The following is a 20,827-nucleotide window of genomic DNA, read 5'->3' on the forward strand; positions in this document are numbered from 1 at the left end:
AGATTACTGTGGGCTGAAAAGATGGCTGCAGGCAGCGAACACCATTTTAAAATTAATGCCTACATTGCCTCATGTTAAAAGAAACACAACTTCTGAACAGAATATCTCGAATCTATTATGCATCACATCTTGTTAATAAAAATATACTTTTTATTAAACACTCCTTATCACATGTTAAACGAACAGAAATGTAGTTGTGTGTTGAAGAGGAGAAACTTGGTGCATTGGACACCAAATGTGATTTCCATGAGTTGTTAATAAAAAAGCTAGTTTTAATATTTTTGTTTATTTTTTTATCAAGTCCTGGCAGGCTGGTTTGTACAATCTATTTTTAAATATGTACTCCAACTCCAAAGGAAGAATGGTAAAGGAAGAACTTGAATTATTAATTGCGTCATCAAGAGAAAATGTTTGAACTAGTCATACACTTCCTTGCATTCTGCTATTTGTAGTGTACCTTTTCTATTATAACTAAGCTGTAAGTACCACAATGCAAAGATACATTGTGTTATGCTAAGAGATGATGTGTGAATTCAGAGCATATGCACTGCAAGGATGAGTGTGGAGATGCAGTAGCACCCCCAAAATAAAAATGTTGGAGTACAGAAAGTGAACGAGCAACAAAGATGCCTTTACATTTTTTTTTCTTGTGACATTTGCTGTGCGTTTAAAGATCAAGGTCAAATGTCATGCTATGTCTCCCGACAAATTGTTGCTTATTCCTTTAACATGGGGATTGGTGTTTATTTTACTTTCCCTGTCTGCAAAGTGAGTTTTTAGTACGGTAAGCAATGTGACAATCTTGCTGAGGTACACGGGGATGTGAAAGGAAAAATTGCAGGATTTCATGTTTTTCTAACACATAAGAAAATTTAAATACCTGTAAATAAACAGAACAAACATTTCAAAATATATCTGCAGTTAGGGAAGCGGAAATGAGGCATATTTTTTATTCCGAGGCTTGATTAGAGCAAAACTTTTGAGTGGATCAGAACAAATCAAGACACTTGATGATGTGTACATGATAAATCTTTGATGAAACACATGATCCACACATTATTGTTTGTGCGCTATATAGCTTCATCAGTAAAACTGTTTGTTGGTGCAAATGTAGTGGCCATTTCAATGGAAATATGCTGTCTGCAAATGTCTGTGCGTTACTATACGATGTTTTAGTGATATATTTGCAACAGTGTGCTCCAAAATGCACCACCATGCTTTAGTAATATATGTACAACAGTGTAATCCAAAAGGCACCATGAGGTAGCTGTCACACCCTTATCACTCTCCGGTTAATAGAAGCAGTTCATTTGGTATACCTGTTTCTTTGTGTCACCTGGATTTTTTCACAATACCATGGCTTCGCTGAAGTAATGTTGATGGTAGCACTCCCACTCTGAAATGTATTCCAGCACCGCTGTCACAGTGCACTTATGACACGGATTGGAATTTGAGAGATTTCTTTAAAAGGTGCAATTTAAACATAAAGAAATAATTTCCAATGACCTCTTCCGAAGTTATTATAACATTGCGACTATGCACTTAACCAGACCTTTTTCGAACCCGAAATGTCTAACATTTGAGGCGTTATTATTATAAAGTTACTCCGCAGCGGGCGGCTCTCTGACAGGAGGGCATACCTTCTCTAGTGCTGGTGTGTAAACCGTCTCTTGTCTGGCCTGGCAGCCTCGTACTGCAGGTGGGGCTTGTTTGGGGCTTCTTTCGGCAGGAGGTGGGTCTAGTCGCCCAGACAGGCCTGGCTCCTCTGGGCATGCGCTGTACCGCCCATCACACCCCGTTCGCTGTGGCTGGCTGCAGTGATTCCTGGATTTTTGCCGTCTGGAGCTTATCTGCGTTCCGAGAGGGGAAAAACGACAACAGGAGGATTTGCCGTTGGCCAGGCTTGTTTAGTGGGAAGTTTGGAGAAAGTTTCGGCCCCCGGAATCTCGCGCGTGGACGGAGCACGGAAAGGAGAATGCGGCCGACTAGGATTTGGGGGTGAGTACCGGGATCCGTCCCAGCAGGCCCCGCCGCTAGTGGCGTTGAACCAAAATGACTCGGATCACGGGGTGAAGGGCTGAACCGGGGAGCCCCTCTTCCCTTAAGTTTATTTTTAGACTTTTGTTTTTATTAATAAATGACAGCCCTTCACACTGTCCCTCCTCTGGCTAAGAGGGTTGGAAGAACTTCAGCCAAACAAATCTGAGCATCGGCGTGTATGGTCTGTAAGCTTGCGTGATCTGTCTTCACCAAAATGCATACAAAATAATCACGTAACCCACCCCCCTACACACACACTGTGGGATTTTTGTATTCGAACTGTGCTTTTTTTTCAATTGCATGCTACCTTCATCATAGGGAGTCGCACGTTTTTCTTTGGTTGTTCGATTGTTATATTTTTGCAGTGTCGGTGTTGGTAACTATATTTTGAATGTTTTTAGGAATTGTGTAAATAACTACTAATACCGTTTAGCGCAGACGGTTGTCTCTAAAGGAAAACGCTTGTCATTCTCGCGCTCTCTTTTGGTAAAAGTTAACAAAATAGTGAAAGTATGCTCACCATCGTGGAAGTGGTTGCAGTGCCAAAATGTGAATGGGTTACTTACATAGCTTTTTCTCAAACCATTTTGTGGTGGTTTTGCACATTGAGGTGATGCTTTAGCTAGTAAATGTTCCTCTTCTATATATCTTCATGGTATATAACAGCAAGGGATTTGACAATGATATATACTTTGTAGAACTAAGAACCCTAAACCATTATCCTACCCCCGGGAATGTCCATGACTCGCTAGTACTTCCATCACTTTTTGACGCAAATGATACCTTTTTTTATGTCTCCTCTTAAATGTTGGTTTAGGCAACCTTAAGAAGAATTAGGAAGGCGTTTTACAGTGAACTTGGTTGTATGGTTGTGGTGATATTCACTTGTCGCCTCCTCGTTAAAAAGATTAGGAACGGGTGTATAAAGTTGGATTAATTCCTATATTCCCCGCGCATTGGAAACTTTATTCACTGTATGTCGCCTATATACCGAAACAGTGTCTCCCCCCCTCTAATGTCTGTAGAATTAACGAGCAACGTATTTATATAAAGAATAGGGGTAAATTAAAGCAAACTGTTGTTTTCCATCTCGCTCTTGGGGCGAGGGGCCCTGGCCCCTCTCTCACGGTCTCGTGTGCTTTCCTTTGTTTTTCTTCACATATGGCGCTCAAAGGCCTGTTTACATTTCCAAAGTAGATAGTCTAGGTCCCCTGCAAGGCAGAGACATGCAAATCAGTTTCTCGATCTGCTGCAATAATTACTGGCAATTAAGGGCCTGGTTCTCCCTTCTTTGAGGGCAACTCTGCGACACTGCGCCGCCCTCTTAGTCATTTGTTTTTAATTAAACGCTACCTGGACCTCTCTGGCCGTGCTTCCTGTCTCCCTTCTAACATGTCTAAGAATGCACCAAAACGTGACGAATACTAAATTTACCCCACAGCGGGTCTCTTGAAAACTGTTTTGATGGCGTGCACATCTGGAAAGTTAATATAGGGTTTTTTTTGTGGCGGAAGACCACATTGAGCCTCACTGCATGGGTGTACCTGCGTTTTACTGGCGATTTCGCTAAATTTACGTTGACTAGTTTATATTTATTTAAACATTTAAAATATACCAGTCGCTTCAAAACTCTTTGTTTGAATACGTTTGTCTGCATCTTCAAATGCTTAAACTTTGTCGCCAAACATCCCCGTATGGTGTTTTAGAACAGTCGAACAAATAAGTTGTTGTCGCTTCGTTTTTCAGTAATTAAACCACATTCTGTTAAAATCTCGCCATCCGCCCTTACATAGTCTTTGGTGTGATGAAATGTTCAAACTTTAATTAAAAAATACTCACAAAATAGAAAACATGAATTAAACAGTTTTGTTGTCGGTTTTTGAGGGACGATTCGCATGGTAAAGAACTTGTATTTATAATATTTTAATATTCTGCATAGTTTTCAAGCCTGAAAAGACTTTCCTGTCCTTGGTGCTATTGCCTACTCCATGCTTCATTTTACATTTTCTACGGAGAGTCCATGGGGCTTATTTACAGGCCTCTTGCGTCATTTTTAACATGGTAAAAGTGACATAACAACCGCAAGTGGCTTGTGAATCTGCCCCCATGTATTTTTAAAAGCTTGAATGAGCGTTTGATTTCGACTGGTGGACTGTGGGGAGAATGGCGTCAGTTCGCCTGAAAAGAAGACCCCGCTGCCTGGTTTAAAGGAGAGTGGGGGGATCTGTCTTTATGATGCATTTACAAGAGTAAACGTCCATGTGATGTGGCAAGTGCAGTAAAGTGATAAAACGTAACCAGGTGCTTTTATTGTGAAAGTGAATAAAAGTAAGCAAGTCTTCAAAATAGGAAATATTAATTTCCAATTTCCATGGATTAGGATACCAAACGAAGCATCCATATATGTCAAAATAAGACGTACATACAAAGTGACCTGGGCTGTACATCCTGGAAGTAGTGAGGCTAGATGGTAAGTGCCAGTTTGTTTAACTTTCCCTGTCCTGCAGGGGCAAACCGGGCCAGGCAGCTTTGGTTTCTAAGAATAAGTCTTTAAATGGTAAATCAGTTGAGAGGATAGCCTCTGCAGAGGGTTGGGAGTGAGGATAGACGCCAGGGGGCGGGCATTCTCCTTGAAAGGATGAAGTGTGGGTTAAGAAAATCGATTAGATATGTCTGATGGGGTCATGTCACTGCAGGCAGTCCTTACTGTGCCTTGTTCACATTTTCCCTAGCAAGGAGAGGTTATTCAGACATCTCCCAGCCGCTTCCATGAAGGGAAACTTTGAATGACTCGTTAAGGCATCTCCATTTAAAACTCCCCAAGACCTCTTATTCTCACTCTCTTGAGAGTGATTTGATGTGGACCAGCCACCAAGAGCATAAAAAAGATGGCAAATCGAGCGCTCGTTCAAACTCTCTTCTTTTTGAGCTGCGAAATGGGGTTTTGCACATTCTGTGGGCAACGTGACAATAATGTGACTAGAACCTTAAAGTGAGGACTGTCATATTGTTAGTTATAAAATAAGACCTGTTCCCTGACATGTAGCCAAGTTAAAATAGCTCGCTGTGAATATCAAAACATCTCTGTTGAATAGTAGCCCCTAAAAATATGCCTGCCGTGCTGCAAAGCGCAGCGTCCCTTGCCATAAACGTTTAGTAGTCTTTCTTATAAGTGCATGTTATGTCACGTTATAGATGGAACGGTTCTGCTGTGGGACTCTTGATATGACGTTGTCAAATCATTGAGAAGGGCCTGTCTGTTTGTGAAAAACCAATGTGTCTGACTTTGGAGCCTAAGCGCAGTACATGCCCAGTTGAACCCTAAGTCACACAGAAAATGATGACTGTATTACAGAACTGAAGTGACTTTTAATCACAATTTCACGTTTGTGTAGAAAAAATAATTTTCAGGTTCTTTCCCCTGTTCATGCCCGTTTTAATTTTGTCTAATGTGGTCTCAAATTTCCTCTAACATTTTATTTGGACTAATTCGTTTTACTTATCTCATTGTATGCAGTTACGTTTCTTATATTGCGTTATTTAAGCTCGACGGTTAGGCAGAACGTACCAAATATCATATGGTAATTTTCTTTTTGTTTGGAAATTTATACCTGCACACGAACAAATGGATTCTGAGTCCAGCTGCTGCCTAATATTAGGTCTTGTTGACAAGTATTCAAATGATCAATTTCACAGGGATAAAATGAGGAGGTGACCTTGCCATAACTCAAACCTTTGACCTGCAATCTGCACACAGCTCTCTGCGGAAAACTCATCCCTCCAAGTTATCCTACATGATCTTACGGGGTCACAATTGTGGCCAAACACTGTGCCTAGATTGAATAATAGAAATAGCTATATTAGGATAATAGCTATCAATAGTACAGTAGGTGCAGTGGCCCTTGCGTATGAGGGGCACAGTTATGGTTGTGTTTCATACGTAATTTGGTGGGTGGGGGGAGGTGTGCACAAGGAGTCTTAAAATGAAATGCACACAAAGTATACTTTTATAAAATTGGCTTGGATCTCCTTTTTGAGTCGTGTCCATTATTTGTCAAGGTTGTGCAATAAATGTTTTGCACTCCTCTGTATTAGGCCTAAGACTGCTCGCTCCCACTACGGGTTTTACATTGAGCCCTGTACACTTTTGGGAAACCCCTGAACTCTGTGCAGGGTATAACCACCTAGTGGTATGCCATATCCGGAGCCAGCTTCCTACACACATGCATGACATATGTGGGATGTGCCTTGTTCTGCCTGTACCCCATTGCTGGAGAGTGGCAATCTTTGCACAGTCCAATCAGTGGGGATACATACCACCTGCGGACTTACCTGCATTCCGGCGCCCATAGGGTCGTAGTCTTCGGGCTTCAACTGCCATGGTGTGGGGGGGGGACCTTGAGTAAGGGATCTACACTGGAGACTTTCGGGGAGAAGCTGATTTGGATGACCCAAATCCTTAGTTTCCGCAGAGTCGAGGAATATAGTAGACTGCCACGGTCGGCTCATCGGAAATGCACATTGTAATCCGGATGGTGATCAGAACTTCCTGTACAGCTTTATGGCTACTGCTTTTCTTCTGCCGCCATCTTGGGTCGGAGAAAGGCTGTTGGAGTCTGCAGTCTTCCAGCAGTCGGTCAGACTGCATTCAGCATAATTTTGCGGTTGGACCGACCTCTGAAGTGACATTGGCAGTCCAACCTACTCCGCAGATGTAGGTCCGACCGGCATGTTAATGAGTCCCTTAGTACTGAAAGCACCAAAGCATGCTTATCAATCAGTGATAGACAATTACATCTACCCACACTGCAGGTAGGTTTTTGAAAGTCTGTCATTTTCACCTTTTGCTTACAATAGCCTGAAAATAAAGCAAGTTACAGGAGATAAAATAAAAAATTGAATTAAGAAAATGAAAGAAGGAATTTGAGGCATTTGTGCATTTTTCAAAAAGATCTTAACCAGTCAGGTGTCACAAATAACAACTGTTCAATATTTATCTTAACGTTTTTTTGCATCTTGAGGATTTTTACATTTTGCTTTTCTATTATTCTACAGTTTACAGAAAAAAGGTCTCAGTTGAGGAGTGATATGAGTGCGTTGTAGCCTGAAGCTTGGAATCCTGATTTTCCAGCAATGAAATTCTTGGTAGTATCGTGTAAACCAGAACTGTGAAAATTTGGCCAGTTGAGGCAATCCGTTACATCTTTTTATAGTCTGGTTCAGCAGCAGAGCTGTTGCTGGACAATTATGTGAGAACAACCAGAAGTGCTTTGTCTCCGCCAACATGTTGGGAGCCCGTGTACACGTTCTCATTGTGCAGAAGTTGTGTGCTTTCACCCCCCAACCCCATATTTGTGATCATTTTGTTTATTTATGCAGCTGTCTGAGCTTGAACTTTTAGGGGCACACATTCCATTTTAATACTATTAAAGTGTTTTAGATAACTAGATAATTTATGGTGTGTTTTTCGCAGGTAGGAGGAGGCAGTTATAAACGTATATGGTTTTTTATGGTTGACTTGACAGTGCATTTATAAGCCTGACCTATTTACACTGGCAATGTTTTTTTTCGGTATTTAAGAGATGCATTGACCTACAGTACATATGAAAGGGACTCATTTACATAGTCTTTGGCTATCCTGAAAATCTGGCAACCCTATGACACCCAATACCAGATGAATGCCAGGCCATTCTCCTAGGAAATATCCACATGGGATATATTTATATAAAATTCTCGTAAATGAGTATCATCTAACGGTGGTTATTCTGAAAACCATGCATGGACCTGTCCCCGGCTTCTGAATTTGATGTTTATTATCCATGTGGAGGTAGCTAAGAGAGATTATTGCTTTTAACCACATAATTGATTTGAACCATGTAAGCATACCCAATGAGTAAGTACAACATTATTTTTACCTCTGCAAATGTATTATGAGCCTCATGCAGTGCTTACTTTGTTTCAGAACTACTTGAAGGGGCCTAAAGTTGTGCCTAGGAGAATGGTTCTGGGGAAAACAGGAGTTGATGACTCCCAAGGCTGCATATTATTGAGTCCACTGTGTGTCTCTTCGTTCCACTGCCCTACAACTCCTGTCTTTTATCTCCGCCTTGAAGGGTCTTTTTCATCCTTGCTTTTTTCCTTTCTCTTACTCCTTAATTAATGTTTTTCTCAGTTTCTTGCTTTTGCTGTATGTCTCAGTCCAATGATTAAAAAAGTTTTTCCTGGTCCCCAAAAAGAGTGCAGATATCGGGTCTCCAACTTGAACAAGCTAGGCACAGTCTTCAGGTCATTAAATTGCTTCAGTTCTGTGTTTTTACCCAGCAGCGCTGACTGAAGCTTCTGATTGAATGTTTTATTTTGGCAATATAAGCACCTGAGGAAGTCACAGTCGGTGTCCGCAAAAGGGGATTGCTGAAAGTGCTAACTAGGTCTAAAATAGAATAGAGCAAGCCATTCTGTTCACGGCGGTAGACACCCATGGCTAGTCACTGCTGCCACTTCTGATCAACACGATGGCCTATCACTCCAAGCCATCTTGGCCAGGCATGGCATGGCGTTAGTCAAGACTCCTGTGTATTTTAAGAAGTCTCCCTGACTGGGCATCAGTCTTTTGACTGCTGATATTGACACTTACTAATCCTAAGTATGACACACACTCTCGTTGATCCTTCTCTGAAAACACTGGCAGCCCCAAATCTCAATTCATTTATATTCACCCCCAAACTATGTGGACTAGATGCAAACATTGCACCTGGTATATTTAGTTTTGTTGAAAAAATATTCAGGGGTGCATCACCCTTTCCATTAGAAGGGTGATAATTGCGCCTGTTGTAGATTGTGTTGTCACTTGGCTAGCACTTGTTGCAAGGTCAGTAATCCAATAAGTATTTCATTTTCGTTTTACCTCGATCATTGTTTGTCCTTTTATTGACCATACGAACATTCTTCAAACCTTTGACCTGCAGGTTACACACCGTAGTATAAAATGCCCATTCTACAGAAGAATACTCCTTTTGGTTGCACATAAATTTGATCATCTGTTGAGATTTTGTCAGTTGTTTTTGTGAATTGTATCTCTTCAATATTGGTGGGCAAATTAAAAACGGCTTTTTTTGTTTTAAAAACTATTATGCTTGTAATTCAGTGAACATCTAGTATAATGTTTATACTAGTCTACTCTTCTGGTCTACTTGTGGTAAATTGTTTCCACACAGAGCATCAGCCTTTTTTATTTAGACAACTTGGGTATTCAACCAACTCCCCACTGTGAGATTGGTTTTTAGGACTAGATTCCATGCATGCATCTACCAAATTTGTATAAATCCGAAAATTGAGGCGTATGTTTTCTTAAGATCAGAAATTACAACTAGTGTTGTTGCTAGGATAGACACCACAGGCAAACATTTCACCTCTTGATCACAATTACTGCCTGTTAAAATTACTGACACCGTTCAAACGGATTAATGTTTGCAACTGTTGACTTCTAGATCTGGGTTTTGCGTACAATTGTCAAATAGACCATCTGCTAACAATATATTGAAAGTGTGTGTTGGGTCTACCCCTTTCAGGCAGTGGCACTCTTTTAAAAAATTTTTTTTTTAAAGTATGTTTTTATTGCAGAATGACAGACAAACATCAGGAATATCAACCATCAGTCCCGTCCTCACACAAGATACCACATTTGTCCTTGGTAGTACACAGCCCATCAGCCCACATCCCGGAGGCAGGGCGGCGTTAGATCAATGTGCAAGATAGACCTCTCAGCCTGGTACATAGGGACGTCTGGTGAGCAACACAAGTCTGGTTCCGCATTTTCTGTACCCTCAACAACAACTCCCCCCCCCCCCCCCCCAAATACCCCCTAGAGGGGTCGTACCCACCACTCTAACAACACTCAAGCTCAGTAGGTCCGCAGAGCCCAACCCGTTCCTACAGCAACAGGACAACCCGCCCGGTAAGTACTCTGCGCCATCCACAGTTCAGCTCTAACAGGGCAGTCTACGTACTCCTCTAGCCCCCCCCTCCCTTTAACTGCTGCCGAAGTGGGCGGTGATGATGTGCGTTGGATATAGTAGTGCGCCGTTATCATCGATCAATTGTTCGTGCTATTAGGCTCCTGGAACTCAGTCTCCGAGAGCCTCTCCTCCGTATCTACCGTTATGTAGTCACACAAAGCCTGCACGATCGTTTCCCAAGCTCTAGCCGCCTCTAAGCTCGTCTCCTTCCCCAGTTGCGTGGCCTGCCTCAATCTCAATACACTCTCGCACCTCGACCACTTCAACAACTCATTCATCCATCGTCCCACTGCTGGGCCTTCCTTAGCTTTCCAATGCCAGGTGATCTCCCTCTGCGCCAACATAAGCCCCAAATCAATGAACTTGCTCGTGACCTTCGTTTTTGCTGTGTGGGGAAACCATAGTAGAAGGCATGCTGCCATGTCAAATTCCACTTCCCTATCCGTTACCGCATTCAGAAGGGCGCCCACCTCGGGCCAATACGTGCCCAGCTTCGGGCAGCCCCACATCATGTGGTCCAGTTCGACCTCACGGGCCAGGCACCTCGGGCATGCTGCATCTCGCACCTTAAAGTGTCGGTGGAGTTTCCCCGGAGTCAGATATGCTCTGTGCAAGAGGAAGAAATGTATTTGTTGGAACCTGGCGTTCCTGCTACCCTTCCATGTCCGAGCCAGAATGTGGCCCCACTCCGTGTCCGGAATAGGCTTACCCACACTATCCTCCCATTTAGCCTTCAGCGCCGCGAGCGGTTCCAGCCCATCGTTCAGCATCCGCGATTGGAGGCAGGTCACCGCCTTGATTGTACCCGCGGCCAGGCAGTGGCACTCTTTAACCAGCCTCCTGCAGCTATTGACTTGAGGCGTTGTGTATCACGTCCTAGCTTAGTCCAGTAGAGTATTCTACTCTCACCTTATTCTATTGGTGTTGTTTGGTTGTGTCCTTCCGCCTACACTCCTGTGTTTGTATTGTACTCCATGATAGACTACTTTCCAACTGTAACACTCTTTCTCGAACGGCTGCTTTGTTTACAAATTATAGAAAATAAATCACTGATATACTCTGTTTCAAGTGAAATATGGAGATAGCAAATCACTCCATGTCTATGGAAGAACGGGTCAGGGAGAGTTTCATAGTGTTACTGCCTTTGTGCTTTTCTGCAGGGTAAACTTTATTGCAACACTTTAGCCAATGCTACGAATTTGCACTTCTTTAGTTTGGACCAACAATTCTCAGCAGTGGCGCAATACTTTTAAAGGGCAAACGCAGGTACTTCCCAGTGGCAAGGAGTTCCTCTGGGCAGCAATTAGCAGTGCCAGCACTTTGATATTTCCATTTCAATCATTGACTGAGCATTTTCCCTCTAAGTAATTTTACGTGATGACTTTGCAAGCAGTCAAAAACCTGGCTAATATATCAAACACCTGCATTATTGCACATCCCTTTTTAGATCAAGACTGGGCAGCGCATGTGCTGCTCTGCAAGGCATGTTGTATTTGAATATGGACTTGAAACTCCGCCCACTCTCCGCTCATATTTTTTTTAGCTTGTGTGATTGTCCTTTGTAAATGCCAACTTCTGATTCGTTAATTGGCTTGTTAGTCCCTCCTTAGTACCGCCTTGTCTTCATTTGTAACCTCCCATGAGGACTGGCCCGTTTACTGCTGTTGTTACACAGTATGTCTTATTTAGTCTGTAAGCACTATTTTCTTTAATGAGTTTCTCCTACTGCTGGCACAACATGCTTTCCTGCAATATTCAACGCCCCATGCGTGCTTTCACTTTCCAAGCACCCTGGTACAATGGCGGCAGCTATTTTAAAATTAATAGGTCTTGCATTTACAAGAGTTTGTTATTGGCATTGTAAATGACACTGCCTTTTATTCATGTGTTAATTACCAAAACAGATAAATAAACGGCATTGTCATTTACAAGGCCAATAGCTTAAACTCTCGCAAATACTTGTTTAACTTTTTATATGTCAGGTAGACGAATCTACGTATTGTTAAAAGTAGTGTTGTAGCACAGTGGACCCATTTTAGAGATTTTCTTTTATTGTATATGTAGTTTTGTTAGATTTATATAAGCCTGTTTTTCCATCGCTGCCCGCCAAATTGAAGGATTTGCCTTTTGTTCTAGATGCAAGACTCCCTTCTAATTGCACAACTGTGGTTGCCACCTGCTCACAAACGTTTGTTTTGGTCTCATGTTGTCAAGGTGTGTAAACAAGATGTGTGAAATACTTCGGTGTCCTTTTCCGCCCTTTGCTGTTGAGCTGTGGGATGCTTTCCAAACAAAAAAGCAGTAAACCTACAACCTGGCCTGCAGGGGTGTGGTGCAGAAGGATTTAAACAGGCGGGTGTGGGCTGAATGCTGTCTATGTCCATCAAAGAACTCTGTCACAAAAAATGGAGGCTAGCATAAAGACCTGCAACTGTTGCAGATGAAGAGGGCCTTGGGTACCTTCATGTGGGAGGTGTAGGGAGGAGGGAGAAGGGCCTCTGCAGCAGCAAGCTGGAGAAGGGAGTGGAATGGTCTCTGGTGCAACAGCTTGAACACTCACCTGCAATGCAATAGGTCTCGCATTTACGCGAGTGTGAGCAATTGGCATTGTAAATAACAATGCCTTTTATTTATGTTTTAGTTTTTAAAACATAAATAAAAGGCCTTGTCATTTACAATGCCAATAGCTTAAACTCCTGCAAATGCGAGACCTATTGCATTCCAAATACTTAAAGGTGTTGCTGAGATGCCCCCTTCTGTCTCCCATGGCCCCTGAACAGCTCGCCGTTTGTTACGAGTTAAATAAACAAGCTGGTGGTCACAACTGTGCACGAGAGACCCTGCTGTTTTCCTGCAGTAAGAGAAACTCATTAAAGAAAATAGTGCTTACAGACTAAAGAAGATATACCGGTTAATAGCCGAAGTAAAAGGGCCAGTCCTCATGGGAGGTTACAAATGAAGACAAAGCGGTAATAAGACGGGGCTATCAAGCCTAATAACTACTCAGAAGCCAGTATTTACGAAGAACAATGACGCAAGCCAATGACAAATCTGGGCGGAGAGTGGACAGGCCTTCAAGTACATACTCCAATAAAGCATGGCTTGCAGCGCATGAGCTGCCCAGGCTCGACCTAAAAATCAATTCTGTTCCAACAGCTGAAGGAGGTAAAGGGTAAGGTACAATATCTGCTGCAGGAGGAGGAGTCAAAGGGTCTCTGCTGCAGTGGTAGAGGGAGATGGGAACTAACTGGCCCCCACCACTGCAACACTTGTTAGAGGAGGGTGCAGAATGACCTCTGCAGCGGGTTCAAGAGGAGGCTGCAATTGGACTTACTCTGCACAGACCTGTACTCAGCATTTCATTTCCTGAGCTACAAACTCCTTGAATCAACAGGTTCTTGTTTACACTCTTCTGTGTCTGATTTAGGTTCTCACCTGCCACTGTCTGTCCCCCAGATCCCACACACTGCGGCAACCGCATACAGTACTAAGGCCACATTACAAAAAGCATGTTATTTCCATACAACCTGAAAAATTATGTTTTACCCTTTTGTTTTTGGGTGACCAGAACAGCTGGGATCCCCAACGGACACTGTAGGGAGAATTGGGGGATTACTGGGTGAATCGGACCCTGAATTACGGCGGCACCTGATAATTCCCGATATTTCAGTAAACCCTGAGAATAGGACATCCTGGTATTAGGAGGGAAGTGCACTTAACTTGACAGCATTGCTTCACTCTGAGCTGTATCTGCTAACCTAGCTAGCATTCTGATCTTCTTAGAAGATTTATTTTATATTCGCTGAATGAACAGTAGGACAATGGCTAATTAAGGTCCTTGGCTTTCTATGACTATATTGCCATTTCAAGGGACTCTTCTGCCAATCTGTAGAGGGAAATGCCTCCACAGTAGCAGGCTATGTTATTATGGCCACTTTGAGGACCAATGTTGCCGATTTGTTGTCTTTAATATCTAAAGTAGATGCAATGCCCTCATTTTGTTGGGGGGAGGTTGAGGCAAGGGTGTGTTTTCTCTCACATCCTGCGAAACATTGATTAGTTGCTGCTTGGCAAATGATAGCAGAGAGGAAGTGTCTATTTTTCCACCCAGTTACTTGTGGAAATATTCAGGATGATTTTAGTCACATGCATTGCATATGGCTTATGTGTACATATAAGAGCTGCTCCGGGGAGTCTTCATGAGCCATGTGCTCTACGCCTGGCCTTTAATAACTAGACACCTTAAAGCAGCTTCATCAGTGCAAGAGAATAATAACATTCCCTCTATTTTTGAAGACGGTTACTTTATTTTGATTACCTTAATCTGTACATCTTCGTTGCTTTGAAAATGACATTTTGCGAGTTTATATTCTACAAAAATAATCCTGTTCAGAAACAAAATATGTGGTTTAACCAGTTTTTGAAGCTCAAAGTTTTTTTTGTTACAATAGTTATTGATGTGCATCCGTCTGCTTTGATAAGTTACTTTCCGGATATAAAAAATCCCTATTGCCTTAAAGCTGCACCAAACCTAAATTTGCAAATTGATTTTCAGAGCGAGCATAATGAAGTAGGTCCTGTGAGCTTCACATTAACTAATTAAGCCCCTGGTGTAAGATTTTCCTATTTCAGGGATATAGTGGCAAGTCTAGTGTTTTAGTATATGAGATTTTATTGTATAGGGTTTCAGAGTTACAACAAAAGGTATGATTAGGTAGACCTTTATTTTGGGATGGTATGTTCAGAAATATTGAGAAAGTTATACATACATTCCCATAGATAGTCTCAGGAAGCGGGGAATTATAAACTCGATCTGATCCAGTTCATGAGGTTGTCCTTCAACCTAATCGTAGTGTTTTCTGTGGCACTTACACGTCCGCATTGTTTACCCTGTCTCCTTTTATCCACTTCCCATGGTGTACAACGGTACTGCCATGTTGTGAAAGGCAGTATTTTGCTTGGGCAGTGCAGTGCTGAAGCAGATTTAACAAACCAAGCCGTGATTCGAATGCTTCCTCTGATGTTCTTAAACCATTGGGGACATCTGGAGGAACTTATTTTCTTAGCTTGACTTAATAATTTAGGAGTTTTGTGGAACATCCGATACATCATCATGGCTACTTCAGTGTGCTGTGGATGTCCGTTCCAGTAAACCAGTGCCATAAACACGCTGCACCCGTGCGATGTCAATGGGGTGTTTTTTTGCGTTGAACACTGGCATCGTTGGAATGAGACAATGCCTTTGCTCTTGTTCAAACCTATATTATGGACACATGCAAACTATAAGACCAGCTCTTAGAAGGCGCACTTACTATGTGCCACATTTAAAGTGTTGCACGTTCAGTGCACCTCTGAACAGTGCCCTTTGGAAAGGGGCATTCGAGTCCCATGGACCTTACAGGCTGGTAAAGTATCACATTATTACATACCTTGAAGACATTTTAGCGAGGCCCTCATCGAAATATTAAATACACAGGCAGCAGGTTTTGTGTTGCTGTTCCACATTTGTGTCCTCCCTAAAGTCCTGTGCAGCTGTTTTAAGCACCTTATGCTCAATGTGCTTTACTGTGCCTTTCCACACACGTCATATGTTTATTTGAATGATGAATACTTCTGTTAAGTTATTCTTTTCATTCATTTATTTCTTTGCATACATGTTCTTGCCTTCTCCGATTGAGTACTAGTTTATGGTAGAATACCAGTTGTGTTTCAGTTGATTAGGCCTTGTGTGTGAAGTGCATATTAAATCTTTTACCAAAGCAAGCAGTGGAGGAGAAGGAACCTAATATTTTCACCGCCAAAATATCCGCAACTTACTGCTCCCTAATAATTCAGGTGCCTTGATGGGGATGGTGGTGGTATTTCCACTATAGTCTGGCCAGATATCCTTGTTTGCTATTCGATTTCTTGTGTTTTTTGTTATATGCTGACTTACTGATGGGCAGCTATAGCTGTAATCATGTACTTGTTGCTTAGGAATTTCTTCTCAATGATATTGCATTCAACACTGTACTGTGTTTTAATCTGCCAGTATTGCAATACAATAAAACAATGCTCACCAATGATTCAGCATGGTCTGAAATGAAATGAAAAAGTTTGTGAGCCTCTATTTTTGGGTGTGCTTATGAAAATAATTTAGCGATCCTGTATCCCTCCTTCATTCCCCTTCATTTTAGAAAACGGGTTGTAAAACTTTAATTGCATTAATCTTGACTACATCACTCCATCTGCATCAAAATGACAAAGCTGTTTAATTGACATTTGTATTCTTCATCAGAGTGTGCTTCCATTGTACACTCTGTGTAAAGGGAGTAATGGGAACACTGCAATTATACTTATTATAACCAAACTAAGCAGCATGAGGTCATTAAGGCCGCACAGCCCAGAGCATCACTCAAATATATAATTTTAAAAATCGTGTCAGCAAAGACTGTTGCCCATCTCTATAGCCCGCTGCTTCTAGACCATACAATGATACGAGAAATATAACAGAGAGGCAACACACAATTTCAATTCAGCCAACAAGAGCACAGAATCTTGGTTCTTCAAGTGAAGTTTCAAGTTCTTCTTTATTTTCTTGAACCAGACAAACAAGCAGCCAAAGCGTTTCTCCCGAAACAGGGCTTTATGAGCGCTATCACAACACTACCAACCAGGACTCGTTTTTAGTCTAAGTATTGGCTTGGTAATCACTCTCCCACTCGCACTGGTTAATCTTTTGTAAAGCCAAGCTCGATGAGGTGTCTTTTATAAATGTTACCCCCTATGCCCTCCATGACGTGAAGCAGAGCCAGTTGCGGTGTCCGCGGAGGCTCCCACCCCAGGATCTCCGAGAGGCACGCAAACACCCCACTCCAAAACCGCTCCAGAGAGGGACAGCGCCAAGTAGTATGTATGAATGTGCCCTCCTCCCGGCCACATCTGAGGCTCTCCGGGGAGGCATTCAATCCCGCACGATACAGTTGGGCCCGGGTATAGTCGACCCTGTGAAGATATTTAAACTGGATGAGGCAGAGGCGCATTACTATAGCCGCTCCTCTGGGTGCCGCCAATGCCTCCCTCCAGTCCTCCTCCTCCAATGCTCCCACATCACCCTCCTAGTCCCCCTGCAGCTTCTGAAGGGAGGTGGAGCAGTGTATGACTAGGGATTGATAAATCTGAGAGATCTTTTTCCTCTCCAAATCACCCATAACAACTTTAGCCTCCAGTGCCTGAATTGGGGAAGGGAAACCAGACCCTCCAGGGTAGGGGACAAGGCATGGCGAAACTAGAGATATTTATAGAATTGTGTCTGGGGCATAGAGAAGCTTTTTCTTTTTGCACAATTTAGTGAACCTTGCTGCAAACCATGATCTTATATTGTTGCATAATTGCTGTGGCCCTGTGCATAATGGAGTTGTTGAACTTTAAGACCGAAGTAAACCTTTATTGGGATAATGCGATGCACGATCCCAACAGAGAAAGGAAAACTTCCTTTCGCCTCAAGGTGAATGTTTCCAATTCTGGGCTTTTTTGGGCCCGGAATTCCATGGCAGAGCAAGGGAGAAGGATTTGGTGTTGAAAGTGGCGTCTCTTTAGCGAGAGAGGGCACGCACAATGGAGGAGGTCAGAAAGCAGATTAAAAAGCAAGACGCAGTGTCTAAGAATGAGGGAAAAACTGCCACTAATATAACACAAACAGGGAACACAGCACATCTGCAGAGCAGCTGTGAGTCAAACTCCAGGGAGTCTCCTATATAAAACACAGTGGATTTAAGGAACCGAGCTGGAGCTTTGAACATGCTTTCCAGATGAACGCCTCTCCCAAAATGATTTTCTTTTTAGGTCTCGTCCTTTTCCATTGCGAAGCAATGGGAAATGGGGGAGAATTATAGTGCTTGATCGGCTAGTGAAACCACTGGCGTTTCTTCACAGTGCATGTGAGGTCACGTGGCCACAAAGCGGGTCACGTGACCACACAAGCACGAGCATCTCCCTAATCCGCCTGCCCCCACCAGGCTCGCATTCCCGCCCCCTCACCAGGCCGCACATCTGCCTGCCACACTTCTCCTCCCCTCGCACGCATTCCGCTGCCCCTCCTTTCTCCCCCCGCCAGAAGCCTCGCAAAATCACCCCTCCTTTCTCCCCCTGCCCTGCTGCTCCCTTGATCTTGGCTTTCCTTTCTCTCCCGACACGGCGTGCGCCTTTATTTATTTATTATGGTGCCGCAATCACTTTGGGCTCGCCAGTATCTGTGTTGTCTTTAGCTCCTCCCTTCCCTCCTCATGCCGTTTGTTTGGATTGTGTTTATGTGCGTATCACAGTTTCAGCGTGTAGTTCCATGCTACTGCTCAAAGCTTCGAACACCGCCCGCATCTCACTTTTCATTCAACCGGTGTCCGTGTTGCCTTTAGCCCCTCCCTCCCCTCCTCATGTCGTTTATTTAGATTCTTTTAGCTACTGTTCATAGCTTCGAACACCGCCCGCATCTCACTTTTCATTCAACCGGTGTCCGTGTTGCCTTTAGCCCCTCCCTCCCCTCCTCATGTCGTTTATTTAGATTGTCTTTTATTGTACCCCATCTAAGACATTTGATCGCCTCTATATATGCTAAATATTTCTGCTCAACTTAAAACACTGTTTACAAAATATTAAAAGGGCGTAAATGCAGCACGCTGCCTAAAATGGCTTCCGCCCACTGCCTGCAAGCTCTTTCTATTTACATTTACAAGCCTCGGAGCGGGAGTCTGTGTCTGTAGGTATTACAAAATACAACTTGTTTTGTCCGTATGCGTGCGATAGCCCCCGAGCACTCGCCTTGGTGCCTCCTCTTCCTTTCATGCACGCATGAGTGAGCTCCGTGCCTGACCAGCGCTCCCGCTCAGCTGATGGCTGACTTTCCTTTCTCTCCCGACACGGCGTGCGCCTTTATTTATTTATTATGGTGCCGCAATCACTTTGGGCTCGCCAGTATCTGTGTTGTCTTTAGCTCCTCCCTTCCCTCCTCATGCCGTTTGTTTGGATTGTGTTTATGTGCGTATCACAGTTTCAGCGTGTAGTTCCATGCTACTGTTCATAGCTTCGAACACCGCCCGCATCTCACTTTTCATTCAACCGGTGTCCGTGTTGCCTTTAGCCCCTCCCTCCCCTCCTCATGTCGTTTATTTAGATTGTCTTTTATTGTACCCCATCTAAGACATTTGATCGCCTCTATATATGCTAAATATTTCTGCTCAACTTAAAACACTGTTTACAAAATATTAAAAGGGCGTAAATGCAGCACGCTGCCTAAAATGGCTTCCGCCCACTGCCTGCAAGCTATTTCAATTTACATGCATGTGAGGTCACGTGGCCACAAAGCGGGTCACGTGACCACACAAGCACGAGCATCTCCCTAATCCGCCTGCCCCCACCAGGCTCGTATTCCCGCCCCCTCACCAGGCCGCACATCTGCCTGCCACACTTCTCCTCCCCTCGCACGCATTCCGCTGCCCCTCCTTTCTCCCCCCGCCAGAAGCCTCGCAAAATCACCCCTCCTTTCTCCCCCTGCCCTGCTGCTCCCTTGATCTTGGCTTTCCTTTCTCTCCCGACACGGCGTGCGCCTTTATTTATTTACATAAGGTAACAATATGTGATTAGCATAGTGTGCCCTCCAACTCGTATTTTGCTGTTTGTCATTGCATCCAGATATACGATACAACAAGTAACATCATACCTACAACAAGTCAGGACTATTGGCTTTGTAAATGGTTGTTTGATGTATAAGATAAATGAGCAGCAACTATGGCGTGTATATAATATTGAACAAGCATTAGAAATGGAATAGGTCTCGGCTTTCATTAAGTTAAAGCCATTTCCTTTGCTATACAATACCATTAGCAAAGCAACTGGTTTTAACTTAATTAAAGGCGAGACCTATTGCATTTTCAATGCTTGTTTAAATCAGTATAACACCTTTTACTTAAGATAAATATATCTAAGTATATTTATACAATAGGAGAGTAACATTGTGAGACACCTGGAAATTCAAAATGGAGAACGAGTACGGGATAAAGAAGTTACCCGTAATGTTGTTGTCTCTCCATTCATGACCACTGAGGAAAATGCAATTACCATGCATTTTTCTGCATAACCTTAAATTTTCCGCACTTGTCGCACAGCTCGCTATCACTGCACAGCTTACAGATTTTAACACAACGTTGCAGTTCAACCCGATGAAAAATGTATTAAAATCACCACACATGGGTCGCAGCACCTTGCCTGACACTTTCCAAGTTGGTGACTGATAAAATATTTTCTGGCCTGTTGATAGATGTACTCTGCATTTAAAAAGTGGAGAGGTTTACTCAGATTGTGCACACATCCTCAAGTGGTACTCGGTGAGGGGGGGCAATTTTGTCTAAAGCAGAACACAAACGCATAAATTGCTCAGTTGCAATTCAAACAGCTGAACGCACGTAGTCCTCTTTTTCTTCAACACATTTCGTTTCCCTTTTTTCTCAGGTTCATGCTAACACCACAGGTGCTGTTAGCAAATCAGTACTGAATGCAAGAGGTTAGTCTTGAGTTCAGAAAATTTACAAACCTTTCTGTCTGTTTTAAGGTATGATTTGTTAATTCCTAAAGAGTTTTTTAGTGCGACACTTGCATCATTAATATGAATGTACTATGCTTTTCTAGGGGGGGGCTGTTTCTGTTTTTTGTTTAGGTGCTCCTGCAGGCCGTTAGTGTGAAAAGAAGGTTAATCCCATAAAAATTAGGGCAAGTTTTGGAAAATAAATTGTGACGCCATT

At 43.0% G+C, this 20,827-nt stretch overlaps 1 protein-coding gene across 1 annotated transcript in view; it reads left to right on the forward strand.

Moving 5' to 3' along the window:
• The first annotated feature begins 1,790 nt into the window (after positions 1-1,790).
• Positions 1,791-20,827, forward strand: part of BMPR1A (bone morphogenetic protein receptor type 1A) — a 510,331-nt gene continuing 491,294 nt past the window's right edge. The window contains exon 1 of the mRNA XM_078643295.1: positions 1,791-1,998. The gene's annotated coding sequence lies outside the window, so the exon portion shown is untranslated. The remainder of the gene's footprint in view (positions 1,999-20,827) is intronic.

This window comes from Lissotriton helveticus, chromosome 5_1 (assembly GCF_964261635.1).
Source record: "Lissotriton helveticus chromosome 5_1, aLisHel1.1, whole genome shotgun sequence".
Taxonomy (NCBI): domain Eukaryota; kingdom Metazoa; phylum Chordata; class Amphibia; order Caudata; family Salamandridae; genus Lissotriton; species Lissotriton helveticus.